Source organism: Staurois parvus, unplaced genomic scaffold, assembly GCF_062004578.1.
Source record: "Staurois parvus isolate SC_StPar_1 unplaced genomic scaffold, SC_StPar_1.0 ptg002193l, whole genome shotgun sequence".
In the NCBI taxonomy this organism is placed as follows: domain Eukaryota; kingdom Metazoa; phylum Chordata; class Amphibia; order Anura; family Ranidae; genus Staurois; species Staurois parvus.
In genome coordinates this window covers 157482-179034 of record NW_028319989.1, presented here as the reverse complement: position 1 = coordinate 179034, position 21553 = coordinate 157482, and the positions used below count along the sequence as shown (strand labels likewise).

General features: G+C 44.9%; 1 protein-coding gene across 2 annotated transcripts in view; it reads right to left on the bottom strand.

The window, feature by feature from the left end:
• Positions 1-4644, bottom strand: part of LOC149431635 (uncharacterized) — a 29365-nt gene extending 24721 nt beyond the window's left edge. Inside the window, exon 1 of one of the 2 annotated variants that reach the window (XM_089665447.1) lies at positions 4575-4644. The gene's annotated coding sequence lies outside the window, so the exon portion shown is untranslated. The remainder of the gene's footprint in view (positions 1-4574) is intronic. The other variant, XM_089665448.1, reaches the window with a different exon arrangement.
• Between the last annotated feature and the right edge of the window lie 16909 nt (positions 4645-21553).

Below are 21553 nucleotides of genomic sequence, written 5' to 3'. Positions count from 1 at the left end.
CAAACCTTTAATTATATCACTTACATATACATTAAATAGAACAGGACCTAGTACAGGGCATTGTGGTACACCACTAGTGACTGGTCTCTGTTCTGAGTGAACCCCATTTACGACCACACTCTGGTATATATCCTGTAGCTAGCTGCATATCCACTGAACCACCCAAGTCCTAGCTTGTACAACTTTTGTATTAGACCATTATGTGTAACTGTATCAAATGCCTTGTTGAAATCAAGATATGCCATGTCCACAGCACCACCCTGGTCCAAATCATTGGTAATATAGTAAAAAAATCCAATCAGATTAGTCTGACGTGATCTGCCCTCAGTAAAGCCATGCTGCTTTGGATCCAGCAAGTTGTGTGTTTTTAAGTGATCAACGATCCTTGTTTTCAGAAGTGATTCTATTAACTTGACTACAGCCGATTTTAAACTTACTGGCCTGTAATTGCCAGCTTCTACCTTGCTGCCCTTTTTGTGGATAGGTACAATATAAGCTGTCCGCCAGTCATGGAGAACTTCTCCTGTTAGAGATTGGTTAAAAAGATCAGTTAATTGTCCAACAACTATACCTTGAAGTTATCTTAGAACTCTGGGATGAATATCATCAGGGCCCATTGCTTTATTGATCTTTAATCACTTGCCTACTGGGCACTTATACCCCCTTCCTGCCCAGGCCAACTTTCGGCTTTCAGCTCTGTTACACTTTGAATGACAATAGCGTGGTCATGCAACACTGGACCAACCTGGAATGTCTATTATCTGCAAGTCCAGTCTTTTAGAACAGGGCTTTAAGTCTTCTGGGAACCTTAACCTTGCTGACTGTCTGTCTTTCCATCCGATCAAGCATGCTGGGAAGCTCTAGCTAAGATCTCTGGTGCTATGTCTGCAAAAATTTGCAAACTAACTCCTCGCTCTTTTATTTCTGGAATTCCACATAACTTCTTCCATATGTTAGCTTTGGCTTCATAATGATGAAAACGCACAATTATATCTCTAGGGTCTTCTGGAGCCGTTCCCAGGAGTCGCTTAATCCCCTGGACTGTCTATCTTCAGTTGTTCACTCAGTGACCTTCCTATTATTGGGTTAAGTATTTTCATCATTTCCTCCAATAAATCTTCTCCATTTGTTACCTCTGGCAAACCTCTAATCCTCAGGTTATTTCTTCTGTCCCTATTCTCTTGATCTTCCATTCTATATGCCATCTTCCTTTGCGCCTTATACATATCCTCTATTTGCGAGTCCAACTTCATAATTACTTGTGCTTGTGTCCCCACTCTTTCCTCCATATCCTCTAGCCGAAAATTTGTCCCAGTTCATTATGTAGAATTGTGATTTCATTCTTCTAATTTCACAACAAACATCTCTGCCATATCTGCTTTTGTAGGTATTTGCAGAGTTAGACCTTGTGCAGAGTTAGACCTTGTTCCTTCATGTCTCTTGAGCCCCCCCCCGCTTCCCATATTAATCAGTTCTTAAGATTGACCTGGATTTGATGATACTAGCGACAGTCTAGTTTGATCTTCTTTGTTACTTCTCCGCTCATGTCGCTCCCTTGCTTCCTGATGTCTCTCTGGAGTGGCCCTCTGGACTTTTTTCTTGTGGGGGCAGATATTTCTTGATTGAGCTCATTTGGGGGGTTTTTAATCCTCCTCCTGTAGCCGATCTACTCTTTATATTAATATGCTGTTGCTAATACTTTTCTTTGCTTTTGTGTCCCTAAAATGTTTTAACTTGTGGCGGCACAGTGGCTTAGTGGTTAGCACGTCTGCCTTGCAGTAAATGGGTCATGGGTTCGATTCCCGACAATGGCACCTCCTGCATGGAGTTTGCATGTTCTCCCTGTGCTTGCGTGGGTTTCCTCCAGGTACTCCAGTTTCCTCCCACACTCCAAAGACATGCTGGTAGGCTGAATGACTTGGTTTTCTCTGCGATCTCCGCTCCTCCGCTGTGCACCCAAATCCACCCTCCCAGCACATATCCTCTCCCCCCAATCCCTTTTCCTAGCATGAATCCCCCCCCCCAAATCCCCCCCTAGCACAAATCCTCCCCCCCCAATCCCCCCTTCTAGCAAAACATCCTCCAAATTACCTTTCCCAGCAAAAATCCCCCCTCCCCACACAGATCCCCTCATTCCAGCACAAATCCTCTCTCTTGGCACATACCCCCCCCCATTCTTCTTCCTAGCACAACCCCCCCTCCCTAAATTAACCTTCCCAGCACAAATAGCCCCCCATCTCCCCTCCTCCACAAACCTTTTATCTCAAGCACAAATTATTGCTACACCCCCCCCCCCCCCCCCCCCCGTCAGTGGAGAGCTCCTCCATACAGCAGATTACACAGGATTGCTCTTAGATTGGACTGTAGACGGTTTGATCACTCGCCCCCTATCTCCTCCAAGAACTGCTCATCTAACTGCATCAAGAAATGTGGATAGGGGGCAGGTGATCAAACTGTGTACGGTTCAAACTAAGAGCAATCATGTGTCATCTTCTGTATGGAGCACCACTAACAGGAAGCAGGAGCCTCCCAGCTCTCTCCTCTCTGTCATTACTCCTGTTTGGACTTCACTGTGCCAAGCTGCCCTCCCTTGTCCCAGCTCTGAGTGCAGGGATGGGTAGAGGAGCTTAACGAGTAAGGCACAATGTCCATGGGGGTGGGGGAGCACAGCCCACCCCAGCACCCCCTAGATCTGTCCGTGACATACTCTAGAGCGTGGCATATTTCTATAGTGTTTTATTTCTATATTGTTTACAGCATGAGTCACTTATGACAAGTTTTCTTGACACCAAAACCTAAAAAGGTGAGAGGAGGGATCTCCAGCACACAGTTTGTGGTTGAAAGCCTCAGCTCTGTTCCTGTGTGAAGGATGTGTCCCTTCCCTCCAATAAGTTCCCAGAGCTCATGTACAGTGTGTAACTGCAGCTCCCCACCTCCTGCTTTGCAAATCTGTGAAAACTCCTTTTCATGTGAGTTTTACAAGGCTGGGCAGGACAATTTGCTGCAGATAAACAGGTGCAGCTTATGTAGGAGGATTTGTTTCACCTCTGTATCGCCTGAGGCCAGTTACTTCACTGGGTATAAGTAAGGGTTTACAGACACTTTAAGTGTTCCAATGCTTTTCTTTCTATATCTGGAAGGCAGACGTCAACATTTCAAAACTCAGGGCTGCTCACTTAACTGCTTCCCGTCCACCCTATAGCAGTACTGCTACAAGGTGGCACGGGTGTGCACAATCCTGTTTGTATATATACATGATTTTAAATTTCCGGGTAGGGGGCATGCCCTACCCACACGTGTTCACTACCCACGCCGCCATTCACGGCCTCGGCTGTCAATCACTGGGTCCAAGCTGCTGATTACGTGCTGGCGCCTGGCGATTGCCGAGCATCTCCAATGTGGGGGGGGGGGAACGATTTGTAAACAAAACAGTTCTCTCCCCTGTCTCCCCTCTCCCCTGTCAGCTCCTGCACACTGCATAGCACAGCCATCCACAGCAGTGTGCTTACAGTGAAGCACAAACACAGCCACGCAGTTACAAACGGCACATAGTTAACTCTTTGATCGCCCCACATGTTAACCCCTTCCTGCCCGGTGCCATTATTACAGTGTCGTTTTTAATTAGCACTGATCACTGTAGTGGTGTCACTGGGGATGTCAGGAAAACCAAATCAGTTCCCCCCCAGTGTCAGAATGCCCACCGCAGACCCACTCTAAGTCACTGATCGTGACCATTATTAGTAAAAATAAAATAAAATAAAAAAATCCCAGGATATATAGCACCATTTGTAAACGCTATAACTTTCCCGTAAACCAATTAATTTACATGTATTGGGATTTTTTTTTTTTAACAGACATGTAGAAGAATACATTTTGGCCTAAATTTTAAGACGAAAGTTTGATTTTTTTTTTTAAAAACTTTTTTTACTAGACTTCACTAGCAAAAAGTAAAAAATAATGTTTTTTTTTTTTCATAATTGTCTACATTTTTCTCTATAGCGCAAAACATTTAAAAACCGCACGGGCGATCAAATACCACCAAAACATAGTTCTATTTGTGGGAAAAAAAGAGACGTAAATTTCATATGGGTGCAGCGTTGCATGACCACGCAATTGTCAGTTAAATTAATGCAGCGCCATAACACAAAAAGTGGCCTGGTCAGGAAGGAGGGTAAATCCTCTGGAGTGTAAGTGTTTAAAATTTTAAATAAAAAAAAAAAAAAAAATAGTTTTGCCCCTTAGCCACCAATTAGATTAGAGTTCATTTTCCATTACAAGTTTGAACATGACTGAATGTTGTGATGCAACACAAGGGGGTTGTTTACTAAAATCTGGAGCGGCTAGAATCTGATTGGCTACCATGCACAGCTTCACTAGATTTCGAGTGCACCAGTTTTACTAAATCTCCCCAAAATAGTTCTGTTTTCAGATTCTTCAAAAAAGTCAAATACAACACAGTTTTGTAGCTCCTGATTTAGAATCGATTGCTTTTTAGATAAAAAAAAGAAGTGCAGAAGACAGTGCAGTGCAGTGCAGAAGACAATTCGTGGGTAATGGAGGAGAAGCGGACTTACTTGCTGCGTATCTCAAACACAGCTCCTCTCTCTGTCTCTGTGACGTAGATATGGTGGGCGTTGTGGAATAAATTGCAGAGAAGGGGGGAGCCTTTTATAGGGAGGAGTAGAGGAAGTGAGCCGCATGGTATGAATTCCTGGAAACATTGTTACCAAAGTTAAAATTAACCATTTACTAGCAAATGTTAAACTTAAGTGTATAGCAAGCCAAAAATGTTTTTTTTTTCTAAGGCTGGATAGAGCAGGGAAAGATTAGCATCCATGTCAAGATTTCAGAGAGTTACACCCCAGTCACACTGATCTGACTTTGAAACCCTGCGATTCAAAGTCGGATGGTATTCCAACTTGACGTGCGACTTCCAAGACATCTGCAGCTTGCAAATAACAGATATCTATGCAAGTCGCACCTGCAGTAGTGCATGCACTATATTTATTACAGGTACTTATGTAGCGCCATCAATTTACGTAGCACTTTACATGTCTATATTGTACAGTCACATCAGTCCCTAACCATCAAGGGATGTACAATCTAAGGTCCCTAACTCACATTCATACATACATATACTAGGGCCAATTTAGACAAGAGCAAATTAAATTACCAGCATGTCTTTGGAGTGTGGGAGGAAACCGGACTACACAGAGGAAACCCACACAGACACCTGGAGATCATGGAAACTCCAGGCAGGTGGTGCTGTGGTTTGGATTCAAACCAACCCTAGTACTGCCAGGCAGAAGTGCTAACCATTTAGCCACTGTGCTGCCTGTATACTTTAGAATTTGGTGCGGCTCTAACCAAGTCAGAATTGCACCGATATGACCGGTGTACTTGCGGACAATAGGGTGTGGCTTGCCATGCAATTTTCAAGTCGCATAACATAGCAAGTGACCGGGGACCTAGGCCTCATTCACACTAGCACTGTTAAACCTGTGTTTATATGCATTTGGAGGCCATTTCTGATGATTCCAATAGTTCTGTTCACACTGTGCTTTTACCTGAATTTAGGTGCATTCACTTTACATTTTTTTATGCTATGCTTAGAGAAAATAAAGAAGAATCCTGTGCATCAAAAATCTGATTAGAAACTCTAAAAACGACCAACGGTTTGTTTATACCACAATCCCCACGTTAGGTGTAAAGTTCTGCACGTATATTTACTTGCTACTGTCATGTGTTTGCAGTGCAATTTTTGGCATTTTTTTTCCCTGAATTGCATTTACATGCATTTGGGTGCATTCTGGTGTGTTTACATGGAAAAAAAAAGCAGTATGTAAGAGGGATTTCGTAGTTGGCTGTATTTGGAAATACCTTCCCCCCTCCCATTCTGTTAGAACACTGTCCCTCCTGCTAAGGCCGTACCCCTCTGCCATCTTTTGCCCAACTCCATACCAGAGTTCTCCACATGACATTCCTGGCTGTTGATCATCATCCCCAAGAAGGAATGTCCACATATAAAAGCAGTTTTGCTGCCCTATACTAGTGGAATTCAGGAAATGGCATACCAGTCACATTACAAGGACAGGGCTGCTTTTAGAAACCATGGGTTCCCATACAGCCAACCTGAAAGGGCCCCCTCCCCTAAAATAAAACCAGTTTACTATGTTTCAGTTATGAATGAACACAGGGAGTGATTGGCACCGATCACTCATTGTGTTCATTCAGGAAAGGAAGGGGCTGCAGCAGCAGGAAGCCAGTGGGAGGGAGAGGAGAAGAAGTTAGCTTTCAGCTACTGCAGAGAGCCATACAAGGAATCAATTCTTGTAACTACTTGACCCCCTACCCCAGTAATTGATCACCCTCCCTGCCCAAATCTAATTCACCGAGATTCCTGGGCCCTGTACCGGAGAACTGGTGGTACCCTCTTATACACAAGGACATACATTTCAGAGTCACTTGACATTGCACAATTACATTTAGTGGATGGTCTGCAGTTGTCACATGTGAAAGCGTATGCAGCACCTCAGCATACACCTCTCTTTAACAAGTTCTAACATTTGTACTTAGAGGAATGTGCTCTCTATAGTCACCTTCTCCTCAGGTACACCTCTCCCAGGGACCCTCCAAAAAAATCCTCAAACAGGGAACTCTTGGCCTGGTCTAAAAGGTTTTTTTGCAGTCTGCCCTAGCCCCCACCTCTACAAAGACTACAGCTGGCTCTTCCTGAGTGAAGGTCTACTCCTCCTGACCTCCTGCCCTGTCAAGGGCCTAAATGTGGTGGTTACATCTACATAGCTGTGGGATGTTTAGCTCCCATACACCAAGTGCTGACTCACCCATAACATCACTGTAGGAGGGTTCTGTCTAAAAGGGACCTAGCACCTGATGACACTGTTTGCTGTAACCAGACACGATTCTGGTACAGGGTCACCTAGTGGCATAATAGATTAGATAGCTGCACCTGCTAAGTATGCTGTGTAAACTAGGCTCACTGAAATACATTTATTTTGCATGTTTGTACTACATGTAGCACCCTCCTAGTCAGCTAGGGGGAGCTAGTCTCCAATTTTTAAAAAAGGAGGGCTGAGTAGCAGCCTGCGTGTGATTGCTAGCAGGGGTCAAATTATGGTCAGAGATGAGAGGCTCTGCAGACCAGCCCTCTGGAATTTCCCCCTGATCTAGAACATTGGAGAAAGGTCTAGAAGCAGTGGATGGATCTGAGGCGTGGATGGTCTGTACTCTTGGAGGATCCTAGCCAATTCTTAACAGGAAGCTTGGCAAGGGGCCAGGACAATCTTTATGACTAAGGGAGCCTGTTCAGCAGCAGTACATTTGGATAGGAGTTTGGCTGGAAGATAGAGAGGATGTGAGGCTGGAGAGACAAGCTTGGGAGGGGGCCCAGATGGGAGAGGGGCTCACCTACAGGTAGTTGAGCTTGGAGGGAAAAAATCTCAGACCTTCACTGGCCTGCAGAGCGAGGACCACCTATGCAGCAGGGAAGGATTGGCCCAGCTAGAGGGCCTGAAAGCAGCCACCAACCCATCAGCCGCACATGAGAGAGTGAGTAAACCTGCACCCTCTGCGCCAGGAAGGGGAAGGAGGTACTCTAGTGGGAAGCTGGATTAGCCTGCCACCCAGGACTGTTTCACTAAATTTGTGGCAGACACTAGATCCCCTGCTCAGGGATTCATCAAGACAGCTGAGTAAAGAAGATTTATCTGGAATCTGGGGAGGTACTACAGGAGATGCTGGCTAGCTCTCCAAAAGAGACTGCTTTGCTGTAAAGACTTGTAAATAGTTCTAGGAAGTTGTCCTTGTTTTCTCATTTCCATTGGGCATCCCATGCACCCCTTACCCTAAGTTCAATCCCCCTAATAAAACTTTAAAACAAGCTCAAGGACTGGTTACTAACTCCTGGATGCAAGTTGGTGTGAAAATGTGTGTTGCCTGGCTGTGCAGGGCTATGGGGGACCCAAACTTCTGCAACTCCTAAGGGGTTAGTGCTACATACCTTTAACAAAACCCACACAATTGCATCTGGTGAAAACGAGCCCTAAACATGGCTAAACTGGCTGATGATTTGTCTTTTTTTGCAACCTGACAAACTATGCAAATACTGTATGTAAACCTGCTTTAAAGCAGGAACATCTAAATGTAGTTTGACAGATCCATCTGGAACAGGGGCTTATGGAGGGGACTATGGGTTAGCCTTCTACTCACTGATTACGACCCATGGAGAAGACCAAGGATTTTGTCTGCTTCTCCTGGTCAGAGCATGGAGGAAAGCTGGGTTCTGAAACCCTCTGACTGGCTGGGAGTATCTACCGGTATTATGTGGTCAAAAAATCCCCAGAACAGTGGTGCATCTGCGGGAACACTGTGCTGGACAGATCGTACAGATGCACCTTCCCCAACTGGGGATATGGAAGTATTCTTGGGAATATTTCTTATTTTTCCCTGGCATAATGGAGCATTTGCCCTGGCTACTTCCAACTTTATATTAACTTTTTATATTATGTCTGCCGAAGATGTGCCACTTGATAACCTAGATCCTAGCTGGATCCGGAGTGGGACATGTAGATATGTGTGGTGTAAAATACTTTATGTATCTGGGGCTGTGGAACTGTTTCTGGACATCCTGGTGGGCATGCCCTGGCTAATCAGGACTTATTATGGATATGTTTTCCAGCACAGTCACAGGAATTCTCCACCCTGCCTCCTATGTCTATTAGCCAGACTGATATGACCTGTCTAGGTGCCTAGCTGTTAGATTAATGTTTATAGGTTGCCTTTTCATGTTTTTACTGGTTGTATGTCTTATCTTATTAATGCTAATATCTTTTATGTGTCTGGGTTTTAATAAAAAGTTATTCCTTTGGTTTTATCTCAACATCTTGTCTATGTATGATGCTTGGGTTAAATGGTTGGTGTTAGCGATCAGTCTACTGGAAAGGTTTGGAGGGCAGGAGGCAATCTTTGGTGGAGGCACCCAGTCGTGGTGCCAGGCAGTCTGTCACAATTGGTGGGATGCTTCCTGAAGTCTGGGACATCCAAACCACTACTGGGATCTGAGGTCCTCTTAGCAGAAAAGGAGAGGTACAGATATCAGCCCCACGGAGGAGGAATTAAGAAGGAGGCTGCAATAGATGTGGATGCAGCACATGGGACCTGTGACAGAGCAAGTCCTACTGGGATGGTATGATTCCATCTACTGGCAACCATGGTAGGAAGAGCTAGACTGTGATCAGCACCACTAGGAAAAAAATTCTCTCCTCCATCCGGGAAAGGTACTAATTGCAGTATGAAGTGTGGGTAATGTTACTGGAGGAACAACTGCATGAGGAGTGCACACCTAAGTTAAGCAGGCTGGTTCAGGCAGAGATGCTGCTGGACAAGAGCTACAGAGCCGTCTGCTGATGTGTAGCCCAAGTGTGTCCGTGGACAGTGGACAACTATAGAGCCCGATGGAAGGCTTTGGCTACAGTGACTTGGGGCTATTGTACGGGAGGCTATCAGAGGATCCTGACTGCAGGAGAAATCTGAAAAGACATTTGGAGGAAATCATGGCTTACATAGACTGGGTGTTGAACATCTTGGAAGTGCTCTGGGCATAGGGAGATTTGGAGGTTCTAGCCGTTCTGGGATGGGAGCTTGAGATCGCCTACAGATAGCTGTTAGACTCTGCTCAGCAGCTGGGCAGGGCTCCCTTTACCTGGAACTATCAGTATGTACCAGTTGACAGTTCTGAAATCCAAGTTGAAGTGTCGGTAATGGGGTAAAGTAACCGTGTACTTTGCCCACCCTCACCCACAGCTATGGAAGAAGAGCCTATATGGCACATGCAGCAAGTGTTGACTCCCCTTGACAAACCTGTTTCTGCACAGGATGAGCTTGGATGGAGAAATGTGTCTATCCAACAGCGAGACATGGATCTGGGAGATGGAGCAACCGTCTCAAATCTCAAACCATGCAGAACTTATTATGAATGTCAATATAAAAGAACATCTGGGTAGCAGCGACCATAACATGATTTAATTTGTTAGCTGTAAACAGCGAGCACATACTGGAAAAATAAAAACGATCAATTTCAAGAGAGCTAATTTTCCAAGGCTGAGAGCTGCTCTCCAAGAATTAGACTGGGAGGGAATATTGGCATTAATGAACACAACACAGAAATGGGAGTTCTTCAAAAAGACTGTTTGCGAACACACTGCAAAATATATTCCCATGGGCAACAAGTTTAAAAGGCTAAAAATCAAAGCTATGTGGCTTATGGCCAAAGTTAAAAAAGCTATAGATAACAAGAAAAGAGCTTTTATTAAATATAAAAATGAAGGAACTCTATCATCATTTAAACATTGCAAAGAATATAACAGAATATGCAAAAAGGAAATAAAGGCCGCAAAAATTGAAAATGAATGACAGATTGCAAAAAGATAGCAGGACCAACCCCAAAAAAATCTTCAAAAAGGTCCGATCCGAGCATGTAGGCCCTTTATAAAAATAATCTAGAGTGGGTGACTGGAGACAAAAAGAAGGCAAATTGATTTAATACCTACTTCAGCTTTGTGTATACAAAGGAGCATGGGGGAGCTCTTGTCCATAATGGGCTTGGTATTGACACAGCTCCAGATGATCCACATTGGCTCACAATTGATATGATCCAAAAATATTTAGACAATATAAAGGTGAATAAAGCACCTGGACCAGATGGCATACACCCACGGGTCCTTTTAAAGAATTGAGCTCTGTCATTTCAAAGCCATTGCTTCTAATTTTTAGGGACTCTTTAATGACTGGCATAGTACCACTGAATTGGCATAAGGCCAATGTGGTGCCAATATTTAAAAAGGGGTCAAAATCTTTACCAAGTAATTACAGACCTGTTAGTTCTATAGTTGGGAAAATACTGAAGAGTTTAATAAAAGACCACATAGATGAGTTCTTGCTGGAAAAAAATATTTTAAGCAACAGACAGCATGGATTCATGAAAGACAGAAGTTGTTTCTTTTTATGAGGGGGTGAGCAAAACCTTGGACAGAGGGGTGGCGGTGTACGTGGTATACTATGATTTTGCGTTTGACACGGTTCCCCACACATGGCTAATGCGTAAGATAAATTCTACGGGCTTGGAAAAATCTGTATGCAAATGCGTAGAAAACTGTCTAAAAAATCGTATTCAAAGAGTAGTGGTTAATGATTCATACTCTGAATGGTCTAGGGCAGGCATGTCCAAAGTCCGGCCCGCGGGCCATTTACAGCCCGAGGGTCGGTTTAATACGGCCCTCCATGTCAGTGTGTCTTATGGAGCGAATATGGAGCGGCCGGTCTGGTATTTCCACCGCGGCCGTGTCAGAATACCGGGCCGGCCGCTCAGCTCTGCAGCGGGACCTTACCTGTTCCTCTATCCAGCGGCGTGCTGTCTTCCCGGCTTCTGTAGTGTGGGCGCTGGGCATGACAGCCGGGTGCCAAGTGCGCATGCGCAAGAAGCGGTGCTTTTTGTGAATGGTAAGGCGGTACCTGGGACACATGACAGATCCCAGAAGCCGCCGGACCAATCACAAAGCGCAAGTGCTTCTCGCTCATGCGCACTGGGCACCCGGCTGTCATGCCGAGCGCCATTACAGAAGCCGGGAAGACAGCGCGCGGCTGGATCGAGGAACAGGTAAGATCAAAGAACAACTGCGGAAGTAAGAGCGGGTACCTGTCAAATTCAGGTACCCGCTCCCCACCTCCCCAAAGGTCAGCAGTCATCTGTACTGTCCGCAGTCTCTGGTCATCCCTGTGCTGTCCGCAGTCTCTGGTCATCCCTGTGCTGTCCGCAGTCTCTGGTCATCCCTGTGCTGTCCGCAGTCTCTGGTCATCCCTGTGCTGTCCGCAGTCTCTGGTCATCCCTGTGCTGTCCGCAGTCTCTGGTCATCTCCTGGGTGCGTCTTATGGTCAGGTGCGTCTTATACGGCGAAAAATACGGTAACTTGGCATAAAATAATTTATTTGCATTTAATTGTAATGGTTCAAAGAATGTTTGGAAAAATGTTCGGCCCTCCACCATGTTCACTTCATCCAATCTGGCCCTCTTTGAAAAAAGTTTGGACACCCCTGGTCTAGGGTTATCAGTGGTGTACCCCAAGGTTCAGTGTTGGGACCCTTACTTATTAATCAGCCCGCACACCGCCCCCCATTGACTTCGACACATCCAACAATACCACTATCAGACCCGCCCAGCAGGCCAGAGTACTTGGTGTCACTCTGGACTCCAACCTATCCTTCCAGCCCGAAGTCCAATCATTAACAAACTCATGCAGACTCCAAACATCGCCAAAATCTGCACGTTCCTAACCCCAGAAACCACTAAACAGCTCATCCACTCCCTCATCATATCACAACTCGATTACTGCAACTCCCTCCTCACTGGCCTGCCCTGCCACAGGCTATCCCCGCTTCAGTCGATCCTGAATACGGCAGCCAGACTCATTCACCTTACCAACCGCTCCATTTCCACCACCACCCTCTGCCAATCCCTCCACTGGCTTCCGATTGCGCAATGGATCAAATTCAAAATCCTAACACTGATGTATAAAGCTGTCTACCATACTGTCCCAAATTACATCACCGACCTAATATCCAAGTACCACCCAACACGCACACTCCACTCCTCACAAGACCTCCTTCTCTCTAGTTCCCTGGTCTCCTCCTCCCATGCCCGCCTCCAGGATTTCTCCAGGGTGTCACCCATCCTCTGGAACTCCCTGCCCCAACCCATCAGACTATCACCTTCTCTCCTCTCCTTTAGGCGCACCCTAAAAACCCATCTCTTCAGGGAAGCCTATCCCACCCCCTGCTAATTTGCTGACCTCCTCCACTCTTCCTACCACTCCATCCCCCACAGCTATCTTCTCCTGTGCCACTATCCCCTCCCTCCTAGACTGTAAGCTCGAAAGAGCAGGGCCCTCGAACCCCTCGTGTATCGCATTGTATTGTTATTGTACTGTCGCATGTTCTGTCCCCCTTTGTAATGTACAGCGCTGAGCGAACTGTTGGCGCTTTATAAATACTGTAAAATAATAATAATAATAATAATTAATATATTTATAAACAATATAGGGTCTGGGATTAAAAATCCCATTTCAGTCTTTGCAGATGAGACCAAGCTGTTCAGTGAAATAACGTCCTTACAGGATGTCTTCAATTTACAAGCTGCACTGTTTAATTGGGCAACTATGTGGCAAATGAGGTTTAATGTTGATAAATGTAAGGTTATGCACTTGGGGGGCTAAGAATATGCATGCATCATACATACTGGGGGTTCAACTGGGGGAATTAATGGTGGAGAAGGATCTGGGAGTTCTGCTAGATCACAAGCTTAATAATGGCATGCAATGCCAAGCTGCGGTTTCTAAAGTGAACAAAATCCTATCTTGTATTAAAAGAGGTATAGACTCCAGAGAGAGAGATATCATATTACCCCAGTACAAATCATTAGTAACACCTCATCTGGAATATGCAGTTCAGTTTTGGGCACCAATTCACAAAAAGAACATTGGGGAATTGGAGAAAGTACAAAGAAGGGCAACCAAACTGATATGAGGCATGGAGGGGATCAGCTATAAGGAAAGATTAGAGGAACTGAATTTATTCTCTCTTGAGAAGAGGAGATTAAGAGGGGATATAATCAACACGTATAAATACATCAGTGGTTCATATAGTGAACTCAGTGTTGAGTTATTCACCCTGAGGTCATCACAGAGGACAAGGGGGCACTCTTTATGTCTGGAGGAAAAGAAATTTAATCTCCAAACACGGAAAGGTTTCTTCACAGTGAGAGCTGTGAAAGTGTGGAATAGACTCCCTCAAGAATTGGTTCTGGCCATCTCAGTGGATTGCTTCAAAAAAGGCCTGGATTCTTTCTTAGATACACAGAATATAACTGGATACTAACATTTATAGGTAACGTTGATGCAGGGAATATCCAATTACCTCTTGGGGGATCAGGAATGAATTTTTTTCCCAGCAGGAGCAAATTGGATCATGATTTTCTGGGGGGGTTTTTTCCTTCCTGTGGATCAAGTGTGGGTATAGGATTATAGCATTTTTTTTGTATTGTTGAACTGTATAGACTTTTGTCTTTTTTTCAGCCAGATTAACTGTCCCATCTCCCCAGCAGCAGTGTGATGACCTGTGAGCAAAGGAAGATGTCTCCCCTTCCCAGCAAGGGTCCATGCCCCTGGAAGACAGTGCCAGGGAGATTTAATCTCCGGAGCTGGATGGGTCTTCAGGACACTGAACAGCTGGCTCAGCTCCTCAGCATTAGTCTAGAAGCCAGAGAGAGGAAGAAGCCATCCTCCCTCCCCAGCGACAAGCCAAGAGGAAAGGGAGATGAGGAAGACAGCAGATCCTTTGTCCAGGGGAGGAGGTGGTCATCCTTTCCCCTGAAATATAAACAGGTCCTTTTCTCCTAGTGACAGATCGAGGGCTTGGAAGCTAAGGAAGTCATGCTTTTCCCCCAACAGTCAGCTAGGAGCAGAGGATGTGGGGTTCCCAGCTGAAGCGCTGGCTACAGGGCAGAGCACCACTGGCCCTTGTCTAGCACCTACAGTGTCTTCATAGTTCCAGGGAGTTGGGGCAGTAAGCCCCTCTCCCCAGCAGCAGACTGAGCCCCGAGGGGGGAGGGGGGGTCCACAACCTCTGCCTCACACCTACGAATCACAACTCTTTCATGCGGCCAAAAATGTAGATCATTTGGGCAGACTATATGGGTTCACTCTGCCCGACTAATGCATATATGGACCAGCTGGAGGTCTGGGACCTGGTTTGTTTGCCTCTAGGGGGGAGAAATGTGACAGATCCAACTGGGACAGGGGCTTGTGGAGGGTGTGACGATCGCGGCGTCAGACCCCAGCCCTTCTCACCAAACTTGTGACCAAAGGACTAGCCAATCTAAAACCGCGCTGTCACTTGCGGAACAATGCCACGCCCAGCTGCACCCTGCACAAAGATTTTCCAGCTCACTGGACCACAATTGATTTACCGGCAGCCTGAGAGCCATTGTTACTGGGTCAGGTTAATTACGCAATTAACCCTTCACACTGCCACCACCTCCTTTTTTGTACAGAAAAAGAGGAAACTCGGCACTATTAGCAATAACACTATGATGGCTGGATAATCGTCCGTATACCACTGCCACCAAAGGCAGGTTGTACAGAGGGTTAAGGTTAAACACACACACAGCGGCAGGAATTCGTAATTTGCATTAAAGAGCTTTAGAAACAGTTCAACACTTTCAGAAAGTAAGATTTATTACTAAAAGGTCAAAAGGGTGCAATAAAAATATTTACAGAAAAAAGATGCAGCCAATATATATATAAATATACAGAGAACAATAGCACAGCAAAGAGATAACAGAAGTTTAGGTAGATAAGTACTTGCCAAAAAGCCTTGGGTTAAGCAGCTTCAGGTTTCATGAGCCAAAAAGGATTTCTTATCTCCCACTGTCCGTTTCAATGTTAAAGTAGGTAGATTCTTCAACTCTTACACACAGCTTAGCTTTTTCTACCAGCTCCACAGGGTGTCTCCCTGGAGCAGTAAACCAATCGCCTCATTTGAGGAGGGAGGTGTAGACCTAAGCTATGACCAAAAACTCTCCTAGCTTCTATTATGATTCATAACTTATTCTCGGTGCATTTAGCAGCCTTGCAACTAGTAGATTAATATGCAGACGCATCTGCGGAACGGTTAGATATTAAATATGAAATATTCGCTTGAATGGTTCAGGAGATATAATTTTCTGCTCTCCGGTATATATCAGGGGGTGTAATATACCAGGGGATTTGTATTAATGTCAACCGTCCGAATACGTGCTCCATGTTTGTGTAATTACGTCCTATTTGAAGATATCACTTATATGAAAAAGTGAGTTTTTAAATGTAAGTCTGTTTTTACGACCCCTTGGAAGGTCTTTTGAACGCCATGAAGGACTTGGTTTACGCTTTTACGATATCCCAGATTGCACAGCTAACAGACAGCTAGGCCCCAGCTTGGTTGTGGGATTTATAGCCATGATGCCCTCCCATGGAGCTGGTTGCCTGTGATCTCTGCATCAAACAGACCACATGTCACTCAACAGAGAGGGAGGGGGATGAGGGAAGCTGATTTGGGAGTGAGAGATACAAGATGGAGGGGTTTTGAGCAAAATGGATGACCGCATCCATCTCTGTATGCCCAATTGCTACTATGGACAGCCTTCTACCAACTGATTATGGCCCATGGAGGAGACCAGGGATTTTGTCTGCTTCTCCCAGTCAGAGCATGGAGGAAAACTGGGTCCTTAAACCCTTGACTGGCTGGGATTATGTGGCCAGGAAGTCCCCAGAACAGTGGTGTGTCTGTGGGAATATTGTGTTGGACAGATCATGCAGATGAACTTGTACAAGCCAGAGATTTGGAACTCTATACAAGAAATAGACCAGAACAGTTTTTAGTGAACTCTTACCACTGGACAGAGTTTGGCAACGATTTTTGGGGGAGTGAAAATCTTTTCTAGAGTGATCCAATTATAGTTTATTTGTTAATGAATGAAGACACTCGGTTGGCCTTTGTTCTACTGCCACTCTGTTCCTCTGTGGAATGTCTTTATAGATATTGCAGGTTTCCTTTTATCGAAAAGGGGTATGGTGATACCGAGTCAAGTGTGACAATGCCAAAGCTACAGTTTCAGGTTTTAAGGAGTGTGTGTGTGTGTGTGTGTGTGTGTGTGTGTCGTTAAATCCTCCAAAGCCTCCTCTAACACCACCTCCACCTCATTCCCTTCTGTGTCCACCTCTTCTAGGTTTTGTAACTTTGGACAGGGATGGCTGTATTAAAGCTGTTAGTTGTCTGAGGAATTGTGGGATAGATATGGAAAAATCTGTTTTTGTCAGGTAGCCTGCTTGTTAAGTGCCTGAAGTGGAATCAACGTCGGATACAGAGGTTAGTATTAGTCCTGCTTCAGTGCAAGGGAAGCATCATCACTCCAAGGTTAAGTGTTGTGTGGGCGTTTGGCAGAATAAAGGCTCACCTGAAGTTTTGCCGTGGCTTCCTTTCACCTGGTTTCTGCTATAGCTAAGGGTGAGGGTATTCCTTTGTGGGTAAGGGTAGGGTTCAGAATTCAGTGTCCAAAGAAACAATAATAAACTAGTTAAGCTTAGAGTGATTTCTCCACAAGAGAAAAGAGGTCCATCACCTTAGGACACTGGCAAAAAACTGAGGGCTCACAGAGTGGGGCAGAGTTAAAGGGGATGGCCCAGGAGATGTGTCCTCAAAAGCTTGCCGATATGCAATTACCTGAAGGTAGGGGCTAATAACCCCAAGGTCTATGAATACTCAGTCTGTGTCCTGTACTCGTCTTAACCATTCCTTTATATACAGCCATGAAAAACACAGAATGCATTGGAAGGAATCTCTTTTGATGTTAGCAAATTTTATACCAAGCATTGATAGTCCTAACGTGTTACTCTGTTTAGTTTAGTTAGAAGTAATATAGGCATGCAAAAAAAAAATATTGGATACTATTTTCAAAACTACAAATGACCATTTTAAGCTAGGATCTCTAGGAACAGTGCTAATGGTAAAGTAGCGCCCTCTAGGTTTAGCTAGATTGGCTTTGTTGTTTTTTTAAGTTAGAGGCTAGGCAGCAGCCTGGAATGAGTCAGCCTGGGACTGAGGTATTGCGTTCAGCTCAGGATAGGCTGGGAGGCTCTGCAAGTCGGGGCTTCTGGAGCCCTCCCACCCTTCCAGAAACTTAGAGAACTTTCTGGAAGAGGGGTGGAGGAAGCCCAAATCTGCATGTTTGAAGGAACTTGGCCAATTCCCAGGCAGGAGGCCAGGCATGGTGACCAAGGACAACCTGGATATGTGGCAGAGCCTGGTGAGCAGTGTCAGGTGGAGAATGTACTTAGAGCTGGAGTGTGAAGCCTGGGAGGGGGTAGGTTGCTATCTAGCAAACTACCTACAGGCTGGTTGCCAGATAGATCTCCACTGTCCCACCGTCTCCTAGAGAGGACAACCTGTTAACCAGGAAAGGAGCCAGCCCTGTGAAAGGTCTGAAATCAACTTCAACCCACCAAGCTGACAGGACAGTGTGAGTATTTCTACACCCCCTGTGCCAGATAAAGGGAGAGGGTGGTCAGGTGCAACTAGTTCTCATCCAAGACTACTTAATTGTAAGCTCTTGGAAGCCCTTGCCCAGGGATATCCTCAGTGCAGCTGGGTGAAGAGGATTCATCTGGGGTCTGAGGAGGTACACCAAGGGGACTTTCATACTTCTTAACAGACAGTTGCTATTTTTTGGATTCACATCTTTCTGTACAGTGTACAGGTTGCTAAGAAGCTTGTCAAGTTTTGCAGTTCCTTGGGCATTCCATATACCCCTAGACCCCATCCAGGTTGTGACCCCTTAACAAGAACAGCTAAAAACCAACTCAAGGACTGTTTTACTGACTCTGTATATGAAGATATGGAAAATGAATATTGCCTGGCCGTGCAACAGCTTGGGGGACCCAAACAAATCCAGCGACCCCTGAGGCAGTAGGGTAAAAAAAAACACAAGTAACATGTGTAGCACATTTTGCTACTGCATAACAGGGAGGTGTGAACAAGCATGACTTGTAGAGGATGTCCTGCTGGAAGAAAACTTGGGGTGTGGAAATTTTCGTATAGGGGTCGGCTGCCAGCTGTTAGCGGTTTGTGCAGCAATGCCCAGTTTGTTGGGTATTTAGTGGTGTAAGTGGCAGTTGGATCATGACCCTTGCGCGTCCATTTGCTGTGGACGATTAGGGGTGGATTGGTGGGAGTCCACTGGTATGATGTTCCATGTTTTCAGGAGTTCAATGCCTGCTTCCATAATTTTGATCGTGTAGAGCCTTCCTTAGTGTTTGACGGTAAGCTTCATGGGGAAACCCCATTGGTAGCCGATTCCGCAGTGTTGTTGTTATGGTGACAAGCTTTTTGCGGTTGAGGAGTGTAGCTTTGGATAGATCAGCGAATAATTTGATATTCGCTTGTGATTCTGGAATTGAAGTGGAATTTCTAGCAGCTATCATTATTTTCTCTTTAAGGTGATAGAAATGTATGCGCTCCAATGTATGCCTGGGTATTGAGGCCGGTAGGAATGACGGCTTGGGTATTCTGTGTGCGCGATCTATGGCAAGCTCCACGTCTGTGAGTGAAGGGATGAAGTGTTTCATGTATTGTTGGATATAGGGAACTATGGCGTCACTAGCAATGGATTCAGGGATACCACGGAATTTAATGTTGTTGCGCCTGGAGCGTGTTGGGAATACAACAGCATGTACTATATACAGTATTCTGTGTTAATATCACTTGACCAGTAGATGGCACTGTACACTAAGGTTATTAGTTGTGCATATGTGTAAAACTTGTTGGTTCTCTCTCTCTTCCTCTCTTCAAGAAGATGTCTGCTGAAATGTGCTCTGTATGTTTGCAACTTAAGCCACACAAGTAAAACATAGTTCTGCCTCATCACTACCAGTGTCTTCTCTAACACATACCCAACAGGTTATGGGCCCAGCTCCAGACACTGGAAAAAGGAGAACTACAAGCAAGTAAGTGCTGCATTTACAACCCTACCAAATCCTGTGTGAGGAAACAAGAGCTGTATCCAATTCACTGAAAGATGGCAAGTGCTTCAGATATGAAGTTTACAATAGCAAAGCTCAACGATACCAGCTACCAGCTATAGAAGTTTAAGCTTGAAATGCTGTTATCCAAAGATGACTTGTGGCAGGTACTAGATACACACAGACCCAATGACAACCCGGAACAATGGGACAGAAAAAACAGGCAAGCAAAAGCAGTCATAAGCCTGTTAGTGGAGGACAATCAACTCATTCATATAAGGAAAGAAAGCACAGCTAAAAGGTATGTGGACTTCATTACAAAAACTGCATGAACGTGCAAACCTAAACCGTAAACTATATCTGCTGCGCAAACTGTATAAGATGAGGCTGGAAAAAGGGCAGGAAATGGGTGAACATGTAAATGCTATGCTAGAAATTGTGGACCAGCTCGGTGCAATAGGTGAAGAAATAAAAGACAACCATGTTGTGGCACTACACCTATGCAGCCTTCCAGAATCATACAGTGCCCTGATAAATGCTCTAGAAACTAGATCGAAAACTGAACTGATGCTAGAATATGTTAAGGGAAAATTAATTGATGAATACAGCAGAAGGAAAATTTGCATAGTGAAGAGAACGAGAGACCAGAGGCAGCTCTGAAGGTGCATGAAGGCATAAGACAAAGCAAAGAAACCAGGGTATGTTTTCGCTGCAAAAAGGCCGGTCACCTGAAAAAGAACTGTTCAATCTGGAAAGCTGAGCAGCGAAAGTGGGAGCTACCCACAAGAGAAAGAGCTAAAGCGGTCATGAAAGAAAACTAAAGTGCATCATGGAGTGGTACTTTTAAAGTGACTCAGAATAGTACCTCACACGGATGGTACATTGATTCAGGGGCAACAAGTCACATGACAAGCGACGAGACATTCTTCACGGAAATTGATTTTAGTGTAAAAGATAAAGTCTTCCTAGCAAATGGGAAAAGTATTACAGCGGAAGGTAATGGTCAGGGATTTCTGAACTGCAAAACACCATCAGGGGGCAAGCAGAGCATCCTTGTAAAGAATGTCCTATATTTTCCAAGCCTAGAAGGAAGCCTCCTATCAGTTAAAACCCTTGCAAGCAATGGACTCACTGTCCAGTTCAGAGGTAATGAATGCACAATTCAAAATGGAAAGCAAATTCTAGCAAGAGGAAGATTAAATGAACATCTGTACAAACTCGTCACTGAAAGTGAGAAGGCTAATGCAGCAACTCATAACCCACATGACAAGTGCATCCACCTGTGGCATAGAAGATTGGGACATCGAAACCCAGAAGCTATAAAGGACTTTGCAAAGAGAGGTCTATCAGAAGACATGAAAATATTGCCTTGCCACACACTCAGCAAGTGCACGTGTTGCATCAAAGCAAAGGCCACCCGAACCTTTCTTCCACAGACCAGTCAGAGTAAAACCATTAAACCCATGGAACTGATACACAATGATGTGTGCGGACCAATGAAAACCATCACACCTGGCGGGAACAGATATTTACTGACTTGCATCGGCAATTATTCCAGGTACACAATAACGTATCTAATGAAGCACAAAAGTGAGACATTAGAAAAACTTCAAGAGTTTGAAACTTGTTGCTTGTCATAGCTACAAAGGAAACCTGGAATAATACGCACTGACAATGGAGGGGAATATATAAATAAAGAGATGGAATCATACCTAAAGAAACAAGGTATTATACACCAAACAACTGTACCATACACTCCTGAGCAAAACGGCGTAGCTGAAAGAAAGAATCGCACTCTTGTAGAAATGACCAGATGTATGATTTTGGACGCTGCCTTACCTAACAAATACTGGGGAGAAGCAATAATGACTGCAACATACCTACAAAACAGGCTCCCATCAAAAGCTATGGAGAGTACACCATATGAAATG